At 32.6% G+C, this 16076-nt stretch overlaps 2 long non-coding RNA genes across 4 annotated transcripts; one reads left to right on the top strand and one right to left on the bottom strand.

Moving 5' to 3' along the window:
- Positions 1–2125: 2125 nt before the first annotated feature.
- On the top strand, positions 2126–12463 carry LOC149415923 (uncharacterized). 3 transcript variants are annotated; one of them, XR_016303492.1, is made up of 4 exons: positions 2126–2278; positions 3142–5717; positions 10220–10420; positions 12449–12463. It is a non-coding gene; the product is annotated as an uncharacterized LOC149415923 (long non-coding RNA). The 3 variants fall into 3 exon arrangements; XR_016303491.1 differs by lacking the exon at positions 12449–12463 and adding an exon at positions 10637–10651; XR_016303490.1 differs by lacking the exons at positions 10220–10420; positions 12449–12463 and having other exon boundaries at positions 3142–3682.
- LOC149415924 (uncharacterized) lies at positions 7326–10368 on the bottom strand. Its single transcript, XR_016303493.1, has 2 exons — positions 10242–10368; positions 7326–8921 (listed from the first exon to the last, which is right to left on the bottom strand). It is a non-coding gene; the product is annotated as an uncharacterized LOC149415924 (long non-coding RNA).
- Positions 12464–16076: the final 3613 nt, after the last annotated feature.

The raw sequence follows: 16076 nt of genomic DNA, 5'->3' as shown, positions 1-16076 counted from the left end.
TAATGGAACCCCATTCCTTTCTGTCATATTTAACTGTGTCATACAGTCGCATCTAGTACATGAACCCAAGACCTACCGCCTTGCCGGGGCGGTGCTATACCAACCGAACTAATGGAACCCCATTCCTTTCTGTCATATTTAACTGTGTCATACAGTCGCATCTAGTACATGAACCGAAGACCTATCGCCTTGCCGGGGCGGTGCTATACCAACCGAACTAATGGAACCCTATTCCTTTCTGTCATATTTCACTGATATCATACTTCGATTCGATTTGTGAGGAATGTGGAGATCCGCAAAGAGTGCAAGGCGGATGTAAGCGTAATGAGTGAGATCTAGAAAGGGACGCTTAGATTGTTTGGCATATAGAGCGAATGAGCGAAGAAATGAGTGTAAGGAGGATATACGATACAAATGCCAATGGTAGCAGAAGTCGGAGACGGCCGAGGAAGACATGGCACGATCAAGTGAATCAGATACTCGAGTCGGGCCATGTCAAGAGTCAGAATAATATAAAAGTATATATGAGACACTGTATGAATGTGAATGAGGCAAGGAGCGTGTGCCAAGACTGAGTTGTTTGGTGGTCCGTCCTCTCTGCCTACTTCTGCGGGGAAACGACGTGATGGTTAGTTAGTTTTATATTCTTCATATTATCAATACTACCACATTCTTATTATATGTAAATTTAATACTCAGTGCGGGAGATCCATCAGTGAGGATATCATTATCTCTATTTGTTACAAAAAAGGAAAAAAAAAATCAAAAAAATCTGAGGTTATGCCTGGGTTATGTCTTCCCCACACTAAACTACCTACCTAAACGTTATCTACATTTTCTAACCGCACATTCTTACTGTCTGTCATCTTTATGTATGATCCCAAGATTCAACTCGAACTAAATGCAATCTACGTTGTGTCTTGGATATATGTATCCTATTTTTATTTTAAATTTGCGACATCTATCGACTTTTCTCCAAGTCTAGGATGAATATTTATTTTCTGGAATAATTTGATGAGACAAACCTCAATTTGAAATATTTCAAATTGTTAACCATTCAGAATTGAAACGTTGCGTGAAATGTCTTGTGACCAGATCTGAATACCTAGGTACCTTCCTCTTCCCTATCTCCTTTCTATCTCCACTAATTTCATTCTCACAACATACCACGATTGGGGATGCCATAGTTCTCACTAAACCACAGGCTCCCGACCGTTGAGAGCAGTTGAGACTCTTGTGCGGTATAAATATTAAAAAAAAGCAAAAAATATATGATTTCAAATTCTTTCCGAACTAAATGCAATTTAGATAGTGTCTTGGATAAATTGTGTGTATATATATATATTTTTTTTTTAATGTGCCATATCTTTTGAATTTTCTGCAAGTCTATGATATTTATTTTTTTAGTGTCTTGATTAGCAAAACCTCAATTTAAAATATTTAATTATTGAAGACAGTGTTAGCGACTTTCGAACGAAAATTTGAAACAAAAAATTATCGGATCTAGGACGCCCGTATCTTCTTCTGTTTAAAATTTACATTTAAAAATCGCATTGTCTTCAATAATTGTACTTTTTTAATATTTTGTAAGCTCTAATTTTTTTTATCGAAGTGTTAAAAATACTTATTGAATACTTACTCAACTTATAATGTTACCTTTTCATCTAATTAAGGTATTTTGCTATTTTCTATATGGCAGAATGACTCACCGTTCTATTTTTTATATGGCAGTATTACTTACCGTTCTACATTTTTTCGGCAGAATTAATCACCGTTCTATTTTTTTATATGGCAGAATGACTCACCGTTCTATTTTGTATATGGCAGAACTACTCACTGTTCTATTTTTTTATATGGCAGAACTACTCACTGTTCTATTTTTTTATATGGCAGAATTACTCACCGTTCTATTTTGATAAAATATCACTATTATTTTAATGTTAATGTTATTTTACTGTGAAAACACGATATTCGAAAAAATAAATTATACGTAGAATGTTATAAAAATAATGAATTTTTATTGCATCCCTACTGCAAGGTACCTACGATATTTTCTGATACACCTGCTGGAAATAAATTACTTTTTTTTCATATTTACTTTTTCAAAGTCATCTGAAATGTCAATAACAAAGGACACTTCTGGTGTGAGGTTGAAATCGGAGTATAAAAGATCTACAGACCGCAAATCTGGCATCAGTTCTATCCCTTCGATAAGACAATCAAGATGCAGTTCATCAATCTCTTCCTCGTGGCTTTTGTGCTCGTTGCAACAGCAATGGTAAGAAAACACACTAATATACCTATCTGCATAGTCAAATACATTCAAAAACGTCTATCCAGTGTAAAATCATCTTAAACGACAAAACAGTACAGGATAGCATTTTTACGAATAATTTAAAGTAATTATTAAATAATATTTCTAATATTTCATTAGATATGTATAAATATATTTGTAAGTTTACTGATATAACTCGACAATTTTGCCACTTGCATTTCGTCTGTCTGTAAATTTGTTTCCGGTTCAAGCTGGTGACCATTTTAATGGTTCAGTAAAGATTCTCCTCTTCAAAGGCCTTCGAGCTGTTGGAGTTTGGGTATTCATTTGGGGGCCTGTCAAACAAAAAGCCATCTTCTATCATTGTACTGTCATTCGCGTAACAATGAATGTGGCATTTTTACTAACTATGAATAACGTTCAAAATTTGCGGAAGACATATGGTTAATTTTTCTGATTCCAATAATCGTATTAGCAAATCAAACAATTTTCAAACGACATAGAAAATGTATTGGTCAACATAAAAATAAAATATAAATTACTTCATTATCGAAAGTTTTTCTTAATGTTTTCAAGAATGAACAGCAATAGAAAAACAGTGTAAAGCACTATTGGTACACACGACAAAAAATCGTTGATGCTTAAACAAAAAATAACGAACAAGTTGAACAAAAACAATGTTGGAGACATAACCGATTAGTGTGGGACGCCAGCACTGATTCTAAGGAAGAGGTGAAACCACGAGCAACCGCCAGTTTGAATGAACTTTCTGATCAGCATTAATTTTACTTTGACCTTGTTGATCACTAGATCTACATAATGGCTTGCTTGCGTTTAATTAATTATTTCTGTTTACATAATTTCAGGTCAGCTCTGCTGGACTTGTCAGACCAGGCTACTGGGATGATGATTACAATGATTACCATGGCCACTGGCCATCCAGGTATAATAGATACAACTCGTACTACGATTACTAGATTGAGTACTAAGGATTGCCCACCATCAACACTACCATCAGAAGAACACAAAGTTATTTTATTAAACCAGTTTATTCCATCCCATGTTTCAATGATGTGGGCGATGAGCAAAATAATTTGAATAACTACGATTTTTTGTCGATGGGTTGGGTTCCGAAACTGTTGCCCAATCTCTGCACAAAGGACAATCGCATACTTCAGTTTGCCAATATCTACAACATCTACTAGATCGTAGTTATACTAATTTAAACGCAGTACTAAATTGTAAAAAAATATCTTTCAAAGTGAGGAAATCTTGCCATGGGAAGATGTTAACCAAATTTATCATTTTCCTCGGATGTTGAATTTGTAACAACTTGTTATTGTGTTTTTTCTCATTTTTTGCAACATTTTGATATGATTTGACTCTTTATTAAATTTTTTAACTGAATTATGATTGTTTCAATTTGAGTGCTTTCATCAAGATAAAATGTTTTTTTTCTGTATCTGTCTGTGGACTTATTTCTTGGTGTTTGTTTCTATTCTTCTATTTGGCATGGAAACCAAGCATTAAAACGGAAAAGAAACGTTTGATTTTTTATTTATATATATATAGATCATATAGTTATAGTAAACCAGAATGGCAGATTATATTAGAAAATGATATAGTATTTTTAAGAAGTAAGATAGCTTGAGTAATAGAATATGAAAACGGAAATAGAAGTAGAAATATTTGGAGACACGTAGATAAATTGGGAGAAAATCAGGTTATAGCATTGATAGTGGTAGTAATGAAAATATAATCAATGATTTATTGGATTTATTTAAACAAAAATTAGGTTTAAAATCTAGTAGCTTAAAAAGATAAGTATATCAAAAAATATAATAATAGATTATTCAAGAAAAATTAAAAAATATTAGGTTCCAGACTTGACGATACACAAAATATTATCTGGAATAATAATATTCCGTTGCCATCCGAATCAGATATTTGGATTAAAATTTGGAGTAAAGACATAAAACATAACGAATCAAGTCCCTGGATAGAAAACGAAGAACTCAATTGTTCAGACATTGATTAAATGAGTTTTTATAATTTATAGGTTGAATTGTTAACAAAATGATCAAAAATACTCATAATTGGAAAGCCATAGGTTGCGATTGGATACAAAATTTTTGGTACAAACGTTTGACTACTTTACATCGTCTTTTGGTAAAAAATCTTTCAAACTTTTTCAGACAACCTCAAAATTTTCCAAATTTTCCAACTGCACTACATAAATGTTGCCTATAAGCTAAAATATCAATAATCCATCTCAGTATAGACCCATTACATGTTTACCAACTATATTTATAATTTTAACCTCTTGCTTGACAGATTTAATATATACTCATTTAGGTGAAAAAAAACATTTTATCTGAATGTTAATTTTATGTTATTGATTCTGTAATTCTAAAACAGATGAAAACTGGAAAGCGTAATTAACATACTTGCAATTTTGACTACCAAAAGACTTTCAGTAGTGTCCTGCACTCATCTCGGATCAGGAAAATTTTATAATGCAATATTTCTGTTCGGCACAATTAAATGATCCAATACAGATTTAGATAACTTAGAACGATTAATTAGAAGTACGAGTTATTTAACTTAACATCTTGTTATGATGCGGTTCTAGTTCATATTTTTTTTATATAATTATTAATACTTTTTTATGTAGTACTGCATCATTACATCTCCACCCGCCTCAATGTTTATAAAGTAGGAACTGGCCTAGTATTGTTGAGTGCAACTTCTAGTTTTTGTCTATTGTTTTTAGAGCGACATCTGGGTGAGTTCCGGGAGAACTCACTTCCTTGCCTGCGGAGAAATCAGATGGTGGGCCTGATTTCTCGGCAGACGACAGTCACAGTTTTCTGGAGTGAAATTGTTTGGGAATGGTTTCCCTTTAATCGGAGAGGCGAAGTCTAATTTTATACGCGGAGATTGCATAATAAAATCGTATAAATGGTGTAAATACGAAGTTCCATAGTGGAATTAGTTCCGTGGCTCGTTCGAGTATTGTAACCACGCGGGATCATGAATCGCAAACGGAGTCAGACGTGTTATCGGGTGTGATCTGCCATGAATCCGACCCATCCTTTATGGGATGAAGAAGCCAGTGGCTTAAAATATTGTGCCCGGTTCCCGGAAACATAAGGATAGTATTCTTTCTCGCGGTTTGGCACTACGCCTACCGCATTTTCACCAGGGCCGTGGGGAGGCCTATTTTTACCCTGCCCTTGCCCTTACCTAAAGGGAATCCTCGCCAGGATACACGGATGCGACCGCGGGCACCTGATACCTCTTCCTCAGTCGCCAGATTACACAATTTCCTGCCACGGACAGTCGCCAGGAGGCGGAACTGACTCTTCCTCTTGCTCCGGCTGGAGCCCCTAGGAGCTCAGCCTGAGGAGGTGCTGCTCCAGCTCGAGTAGGATGTTTCTTAGTTAGCTAGATAGATAAAGTGTGGTCGGAAACTTGGGGGTAAGCTTATGTCTAACTGTTATTATGTTGTTTTCTCTATAACTCATACAGTAGAGTGTGTAGACTTATATTGTATTCGAAATAATATACATTCATGTTACTCTAAATCTTCTTTCCTTGACTCTAAAGTACACATTGTAACCTGACACATTTCTGGTTTCGTACCCAACCCCCTGAGAACCCTGGGATCACAAACATTCTTGTGGGTAACTACCCCTCAAGAATTTGCGCTTCCAGTACAGGATAAAGTTTGTGATTCCACATTTATTATTATAACCAAAAATGTCTGGTGAGTATTGTAGGCTGCACGTAGCAAGTTACCCATAGCACTACTGTACGTAGCAATCTTTGAGTTAGATAACTTTGTAGGCAACATCTAACCTTACTGACAAGGCCAGTATGGTTCAATTTATTCATTAATTGTTTTGTATCAGAATAAGATACGGTTGCATCTAGGACGACCGTATCTTTTCATATTTTTTCTGTTTCAAATTTTAATTTGAAAATAGTTCACATTGACTTCAATAATAATACATTTTTAATATTTTTTATCAAAGTTTTGTAAATACTTATTATGTTACTTTTTCAGTATTTCTTTTATAATGTTACTAGTGTCAAAGATTATTGATACGAAAATTCTTACAATGATAAATATCTTAAGATGTTACCTTTTCAGTGCTTCTTTTATAATTAATTTATTATCAAAGATTAATGAAAAACCGAACAATATAAACCTATTTACGAAATGTTATATCGCATAGTTTTAATTTAAAATCGCTTAATAAAAATCCTGCAATCCCACAGGATTTGAAAAAGGTGCGTGATTAGCAAACCTTAGGTGAAATTATAAAGTTTTATATATTTAACGTATTATATCCATAGTATATGCCCAGATATTTTTATTGATTTGCGATAAGCTTTTGAAAGTATTTCACGTACAAAATTAATTAATAAATTGAACGATATTGTCACTGTCAGTGAGGTTACTTATTGGTTACAAAATTATCTTTCTCTAAGAAGACATCATTATATTAAATTAAATAACTCATTGAGCAAAGACTTTGAAATTCGGAATCCCTCAAGAAACTGAAATAGGACCAGTTTTGTTTTTAACTTATCTTAATTCCGACTTAATTAATTTAGCACTATGTGGAAAACTTATATCATTCACTGATGAAACCACAATAACATTTGAGAATATGTACATGAAGTAGCTACATAAAATGAGCTTAACAATGCAGCCAATGATGAATTATTTATACTGGGTTTTTACAGATATTCTCACTTACGTGAGAACTATCCAGTTATAAAAACTCAGTTACGTTACAGACAAAATCTACAAATTACATACATACAGGTAAAAATGCAATTAAATACAGTTAAACTTTTTATTAAGAAGTGATGTGATGACAATCATTAAACACAGATAAAACTTTCATTACTCTCTTCAAACTTATCAGATGGCTAAGGATAGATTACTAAAGTAGAATATTTAAAGAGTGGTAAAATGATTTCACTAGGTTCATTAATGCTGGAAACTCTTTACAAAAGTGAGCATTTTTTGTCAATCTGTGTTTTGAGTCAGTTTGGAGTCGGCAACACTTCTTTCAAAGTTTCACCGTCTATCGATATTTCTATTTTTGTTGGTGTTACTCGTTTACCAATGTTCATACATTTTGTTATAGTTATATTCATTTTCAGTTTATTTTTTTCAGCTCTATTGATTATTCTTCATTTAATTGATTCGTTATGTTCATCTAAAATAATAAGGTTTCAATAGCTCAATTGGTACAGTGTTGTCCCGGCAACAAAGGGCTCCAGGGTTTGATTCCCAGCTGCGACGGTTACCTTTTATCAAAGTTTTTCTTTTACATGTTCAATAATATAATTATATTCAATTTACAACAAGCAGACAAAAAATCAGTTTTCTTATAAAACAAGTTCTACTGTGTAATTATAACTCCAAAAAGGAGGCTATGATGAAAATGATTTCACTTAGAGCGTATGTCATATTTAAGGATACTGTGTGAAAGGTATTTTTGAGGAGAGGAAGGAAGCACAATTCCGGAAAATTGCAGACAGTCGAACTGTTGTCGAACTCAATAACGAGTCATAGAAACGACCTGTTCTCATGTGACAAATGTTAACAATGCAGACATGTTGGGCGAGCGTTTTGCGTGTTTTTCGACTATGCACCATTGCCGAAGGGATCAACGACGCCAGTTTATCGGTGCATCTTCCATTGTAATACTGAAAGAACAAAGAGAGCACACCAACCTTTCGCCTGTACTCTATGGATTGAAACCCGTTTGTTAAAAGAGAGAAATCTATCAAACGGACATTATCAAACTGTTACCTTTTCTATTTCATGTCTCATTGAGACCTGTTCATATTATCTTCAATGATTAAAGATTACAAGGAGGTTTGGAAGTTCAAACAACTTATTCAAATAAATTGAACTTCCAAAAATGTTTCCTTATCAATCCAGCGAATTTTGAGAACGCAACATTTCAAATGTTTCCATGCCGAAAAGAAGAATAGAAAAAAACAGACTTACTACACAGACAGATACAGAAGAGACTTTTTATCTCGATGAAAGCACTCAAAAAGAAACAATCATAATTCAGTTAAAAATTTTAATAAAGAGTCAAATCATATCAAAATGTTTTAAAAAATGAGAAAAAAAACAAGTTTTAACAAATTCAACATTCGAGGAAAATGATAAATTTAGTGAACGTCTTTCCATGCCAAGATTTCCTCACTTTGGAAGATATCTTTTTACAATTTGACTATTTTAGTACTGCATATAAATTAGTATAACTACAATCTAGTAGATGTTGTAGAGATTGACAAACTCAAGAATGTGAATGTTCTTTATGCAGATATTGGGCAACAGTTTCGGAACTCAACCCATCGACAAAACATCGTAGTTATTCAAATTATTTTGCTCATCGCCCACCTCATTGAAACATGAGATGGAATAAACTGGTTTCATAAAATAAGTTTGTGTTCTTCTGTTGATAGTGTTGATGGTGGGCAATCCTTAGTACTCAATCTAGTAATCGTAGTACGAGTTGTATCTATTATACCTGGATGGCCAGTGGCCATGGTAATCATTGTAATCATCATCCCAGTAGCCTGGTCTGACAATTCCAGCAGAGCTGACCTGAAATTGTGTAAACAGAAATAAATAATTAAACGGAAGCAAGCCACAATTTAGAACTACTGATCAACAAAAACAAAACTAAACTTATGGTAATCAGACAGTTCATTCAAAGGTGGTGGTTGCTCGTGGTTTCACCTTTTCCTCATAATCAGTGCTGGCGTCCCACAGGGATCGGTTCTGTCACCAACTTTGTTGTTCAACTTTTGTGAGTTAAGTATAGAATATCGGATTATTAAATGAGGATCTGCCTCAAACACCCACATGAAGCAGCTAGTTAAAACATAAAAAAGGAAAGAATATTACTTCTGTCATTGTATTTAATAGAAGTGCTTAGATAATCTCAGAATGTAAGACTTTTTGGTTAGTGTCGTTTGTTATGCAAAATAACTGGCTCAATAATGAATGAGGGTGAACTAACAAAGCTCCTGAAATTGAAAGAACCACAGACGTGATTAATTCATCTAAGACGCGACCAATTGATTCCGCGAAACAAGAGCTGTTAATCATGAGTATTATGACTAATGACTACATGTACTAATTAACTCCCCTTTTAGTGTCAAAAAGTACATGCCGACTGCCAATTTATAATATAGTTGATATTTCAATTTGACACTGTCAATTTATTAGTATTTTTAACTTGTACATAGCCGTCTGATGTTTAGTAATATCAAATAAGGAGATACGCTAGTATTGCCAGCGTATATCGAATTTTGATATTTTGAGTTATCAATATCGTTCTGACTATCGGCAAATCGGTATAAAATCATTGGTAGTTACGCCTATCGATACGATATTGTAAATTTATCAAATTCACTGCGCTAGACCACTGTACAATTTACTGTTTTAACAGGGCAGTTTTACAGTAGTATATTTATATATAGGTGGGTATTTTTATTTTCTTACTGTGAAATGTCTAACTCACTGAGCATTGAAACCAAGTAATGTCAAACTCACTGAGCATTGATACCAGGAAATGTCAAACTCAATGAGTTTTGATACCAGGAATTGTCAAACTCACTGAACATTGATACCAAGAAATGTGAAACTCATTGAGCATTGATAACAGAAAATGTCAAACTCACTGAGCATTGATACCAGAAAATGTCCAACTCACTGAGCATTGATATCAGCAAATCGAAAAATGATGATCTTTCTACCAAAAGTGTTCAGAGTTGTTTATTTATAATGAGTATGAATTATCTTAAAGAATGTCTCACATTTTTAAAATAAGTTAATTTGCTTTATCACAATTTACAATTAAAAAAAAATAATAATCTATGTTTCCATTTTTTCAACAGGTATAAAGTTTTTTTTTCTTACCACTGCTGTTGCAACGAGCACAAAAGCCACCAGGAAGAAATTGATTAACTGCATCTTGGTTGTCTTATCGAAGGATAGAACTGATGCCAGATTTGCTGTCTTCAGACCTTTTATAGTCCCCCTTTGACTACACAACAGAAGTGTCCTTCGTCATTGACATTTCGGATGACTTTGAAAAGGTAAATATTATGTATATACTAAAAAAAGAAAAAGCTATTTATTTCCAGCAGGTGCATCAGAAAATATGGTAGGTACCTTGCAATTGTAGAGATGCAATAAAAATTATTAAATATTTCATTTAGGTTTTTAAAACAATCAATATTTAATTAAATATTTCAAATATCACGTTTTCACAGTAAAAAAATATAAATATTTAAATAATACTAATATTTCAGCAAATTCAAACGGTGATGCAGAATGCCATATAAAAATAGCAACGCAACTAATTAAGATTGACATAAAAAGGAAAACAAATAACTTTTAATCTAGTAAGATTTAAAACTGGCAAGAATTTAAAAAAAAAATCCGAAAATACGTCAGCGCTTAATGCACCTCGAACCGCTTCGAAATATCATATTCAATATGAATTTTATATATAAAAGGTATATAACAAACTCACACTTAGTATCAAACAAATCAAAACAAAAAATAACTACATTCAGGACATTAAATCTTGACTTAAGGAACTACCGGATAAAGAACTTACTAGCATATTTAAAACATCGTCGTAGAAGTTTCTGGAAAAACTTACTCAAAACATGAAGTCAAACTACAGAAGTCGCTGAAAACTTCCAAAACCTAGTCCCCCTCAACAAAGGATCTCCTAGCGAGGAGGACTACGAATATAATGAATATCTATTATACATATATATAAATATACACACAAAAATGTTAAAAAAAACATATATAGCTATTAAATGAATAAAAAATTTTAAATATACAAATCAAGAATAACAATCTGACTGAAAGAGATTAATGACAAAACTCTGAAAAAAAACATAGAAAACTAATAAAACAGAAATGAATTACTTAAGTTCGCCTCAGCACAGGTCACCCTAGTGAAAAAGACTTAGAAATACAATTTACTATACATATATTTTATATTATATTTTGGGTGTACAATGTTTAATTAGTCGCTAAAATAAAAACAGTTTAAATTAAGGTTGATGTATAGAATTTGTGAAGTTCTCTTGACTGAGAAAACAATTACAGATCTCCTCATAGCAGTATATTGCATTTAACAAAACGGTATATTTAACAATTGACAGGTTGTATAATTATGTACACAAATTTCGACTACCATAAAACTCGCAAGGCACTAGTGCGGTAGTCGAAAGGCACGTACAAAACTATACACAATAACTTGTATTATGAATACAGACCCAAGCGTGTCCAATTTTTGCAAAGAAAGAGATAAAAACTTTAAAAAAACCCTTAAAATATGTTAAACATCGAGTCAGTAATCACCGCATTCTATGGATACGTATACTCGATGATAAAATTCGGAATAGTTTTTTGGGGAAACTCAGTAAACGCCAAAGATGTTTTTATCATCCAAAAGAGGTGCCTACGAAAAATTACAAACTCTGATCACCGGGATTCATTTAAACCAATTTTTAAAAATCTCAAACTTCTGACAGTGATAGACATATATATATATAATGGAGTTATGCCTGTTAGTTCGATCATCTCCAGAAAAGTTTCCACAAAAAAACTCAACACATAAACACACTACAAGGTTCACAGAAAACTTATTAATCCCAAAAGCAAACAAAACTATATTTCAAAAAGGACCACACTACATGGCCGTCAAAGTATATGAAAACCTTCCACGTAGCATCAAACAAATAACCGACATACTCAAATTTAAATCATCACTAAAAACATTTATTTTAAATAAATGTCACTATACCTTAAATGAATACCTCTGTTTTTTATTTACAGACATTTGCATGTAATTGTTGGGTTATGTAATATAATGTGTATTTGTTGGGTTAGCTGGAAGAAATAGGATGTAACCTATAAGATATACCCTTTGTACTCTGTATTTTTATGCAGTAAATATTTTTTTGAATTTGAATTTGAATTTGGTCAATGACTGTTTGGTGTTTTTTGATGGAAGCACCCTCCCCAATAAAACTCCATTTAAATGCTTGGAGTATTTAAATGCATAGACGCAATGTAGGCATGATGTGTCTGTTCTACAGGTATTTCAATGGAGCCTGCTTCAAGGAGCTAGCAGCATTGATTCTTGATGCACCGGTGCACGTGCGCGAAACTCGAAGGACACGAGCTGAACACCCGTTCACGGTTGACGTTGGCTTCATGAGAACGGGCCGTTTTTACGACTCGTTTTTGTGTAAGTTGGCTCGTATGTGGAACGAGCTACCGGCATCTGTTTTTCCTCCCTCCTATAATCCGAACCTCTTCAAGGCCTGCATTAACAAATCCCTTCCTACAGCCCCTACCTTATTCCGCCTCACAACGCCGCCCAACCGGGTGGTGACATAGTTCCCGTGTTTGTACATTGCACAGGCAGGAACGCTCTTGTGAGGTGTCACATAAAAAAAAAGTATGTATATCAGACTGGTTCTAACAAACTAGGCGTCTTGTATAAGGCTAGCGGATTCTTCAAAAGTGACCAGAAAAAAACCCTATACAAATCTTATCTATAATTATCCACAACAAAATAACTTTGGAGTCACCACTGGACTAGATCCCCACAACACACTTGCTTGATTAAGTGCAAAGGAGAGCGAGCGAGCGATCCAATTCCTTCCGCATTGGGCAGCACAGTGGTTGAAAATGCTCATTATCGTCTGATAAATCTGAAACTTCTTTGTTCCTTATCAAAAAAAAATAAAATTTGGTATGCTGATTAAAAAAAAAACAATATTTTTTTAATGCTTCCGATTTTGTTGTCCGGGTTAAATCTTCCCCATAGGAAAAACTAAACCCTTCCACTCACTTTTCCACAAATGATCAGCTAGTCAATCAACACTATGCAAGTGCATTATATAAGTAAAATAAATACAAAACAATACAAGAACAACTACACGTCAACTCACCAGAGATCAAATGGGAAAAAAAAATTCACCGACTCCAGATATTTTCATATCAGAGGGTTCGGCTCGGTAAAACTTCTAACAGTGCCTATAAATCCTACTGATCCCTCAACATAAATATTTTGAAAATCTTTCGTTATCCTACATGTATTCAAAATGACCGACTTTTGCATCTTTATATATAAATTTTTTGATAGATCTAATAGGCCTAAATTTTAATAAGAGAGCTAGGTATAATGCCAGTAGCCGAAATAACGAACGGTAATATTTTTATAGTCTGAGAATGCCAAATTCTTTTAATCTCATTTCCTAAATCTGTGTATTTTCTTATTTTTTCATTAACAGATTTTTGAATATTACAGGAATTTGGAATAGCGACATCAATGATATAAGTTATTTTTTTAATTTTGTCATGTAAAACTATATCGGGTCTATTATGTCTAATCGTTCGGTCTGTTAGTATAGTTTAATCATAATATATTTTATAAAATTCGTTTTCTAAAAATGAATTTGGTTCGTATTCATAATATGGTATTATATTACGGCAGTCAATCAAGTTATGTTTAATTACCAAACTTTGGTGGATTATTTTTAAAACTTGATTGTGCCTAAATGTATACTCGGACGGTGCTAATATAGAACATCCCGATATAATATGTTCTATAGTTTCCGGAAAAGTCAAACATTTTCTACATAAATCATCAATTTGATTTGTATCTTTGATTATATGCTTCCTATAATTTTAAGTATTAATGACTCTATCCTGAATGGCAAGCATAAATCCTTCTATTTCTGCGCTCAACTCTCCAATACTCAACCATTTGTTTGACGAAAATTTGTCAACATACGTTTGGTTGAGATAATTGAAGTGTTTTGCATGTAAAATTTTATTTGACCAGGAATCTAATAATTCTTGGTTGGGATTTATAAAAATGTTGGCATTCTCATCGTATAAATTTAAAGGTGTAATATTTCTATCTACCTTGCAAATTATTTTGTGCATTTCTGAGCTATGAGCTTTCCTATGGAAAAAGTTCTTAGCATTTCTACCTGATTATGTTTCAAAGAAGTTATTTTGACTAAATCTCTACCTCCTAAATTTCTAGGTAAATTAATTCGTTCTATAGCTGAATTTGGATGATGGTAATTAAACTTTGTTAGCGTAGTTCTAATTAATCTTTCTAAGTTATCTAAATCTGTATTGGACCATTAAATTATGCCAAATGAGTACGTTAATAGAGGTATTGCCCAAGTATTTATTGCTTTTACTAAATTTTTAGCAGATAGATTGCATTTTAAAATTTTCCTGATCCTAGTTTGAAATTTAATCCTAATATCATTTTTAATACTAGTATGGTCTAATCTATTTGATTGTGGGTATCCTAAATACTTATAAACCTCATCCCTTTTCATACTAGTAATTTGGAAATTTCTAAATATACTCTCGTCCCCATCTACAATTTTGCCTTTCTCTATATGGATCGTTCTACATTTATCTAAATCAAAAGTCATTTTGATATCATCTGAAAAGTTTTTAACTACCTCGATCATTTTCTCTAAATTTTGTTCAGAATTCGAAAATAGTTTTATATCATCCATAAATAATAAATGCGAAATTGTACTACTCTCCCTTGTATTACCCTTAACTTTTATTCCAAACTTGCTTTTAATTAACATTTTAGATAGAGGATTCAATGCTAAGCAAAACCAAAGAGGACTCAATGAGTCTCCTTGAAAAATCCCTCTTTTAATTGAAATGCCCGGTATTACTATTTTCTTACCTTTTTAATTGATAAGTAAATTGATATTCCAAAAGGACATAATATTTTCCAAAAAGCTAATAATAATGGGGTTAATTTTATATATATTTAATACTTTGATCAGTCACGAGTGCGGGACACTATCGAAAGCCTTTTGGCAAGTATGTAAATTACGTTTTCGAGTTTGAATCTGTTTTAGAATTACAGAATCAATAACTAATTGTTCTTTACATCCCATATGTTTTCTGCGACAACCTTTTTGTTGTTCAGATAAAATATTTTTTTCATCTAAATGAGTATATATTAAATCTGTTAAACAAGAGGTTAAAATTTTGTATATTGTCGTTAAACATGTAATGGGTCTGTACTGAGAGGGATTATTAATATTTTCGCTTTTGGGTAACATATAAGTAATGCCCTTAGTTAGAAAATTTGGAAAATTTTGAGGTTGACTGACAAATCTTGAAAGATTTTTTGCCAAAAGAGGATGTAAAGTAGTCAGACGTTTGTACCAAAAATTATGTATCCAATCACAACCCGTGGCTTTCCAATTATGAGTATTTTTAATAATTTTTGTTAACAATTCAACCGATATATTAGAAAAACTCATTTGTTCAATGTATGAAAAATTGAGTTCTTCATTTTCTATCCAGGGAGTTGACTCGTTATGTTTTATATCTTTACTCCAAATTTTAGTCCAAAAATCGCGCATATCTGATTCAGATGGCAACGGAATATTATTATTCGAAATAATATTTTGTTTATCGTCAAGTTTGTAATAAAATATTTTATCATTTTTCTGGAATAATCTATTATTTTGTTTTTATTATACGTATAATTATATCTTTTTAATCTACTAGCTTTTACGCCTAATTTTTGTTTTAATAAATCCAATAAATCTTTTATTATATTTTCATTACTATGACTATCAATGTTATAACCAAATTTTCTACCAATTTCATCTACATGTCTCAAAATTTTCCTACTTCTATTTCCATTTTTATATTCTA

The sequence above is a fragment of the Hesperophylax consimilis genome, chromosome 17 (genome assembly GCF_061612785.1).
Source record: "Hesperophylax consimilis isolate HC1 chromosome 17, BYU_Hcon_1.0, whole genome shotgun sequence".
NCBI classification, from domain to species: Eukaryota; Metazoa; Arthropoda; class Insecta; order Trichoptera; family Limnephilidae; genus Hesperophylax; species Hesperophylax consimilis.
This window is presented reverse-complemented; position numbering and strand designations above follow the sequence as displayed.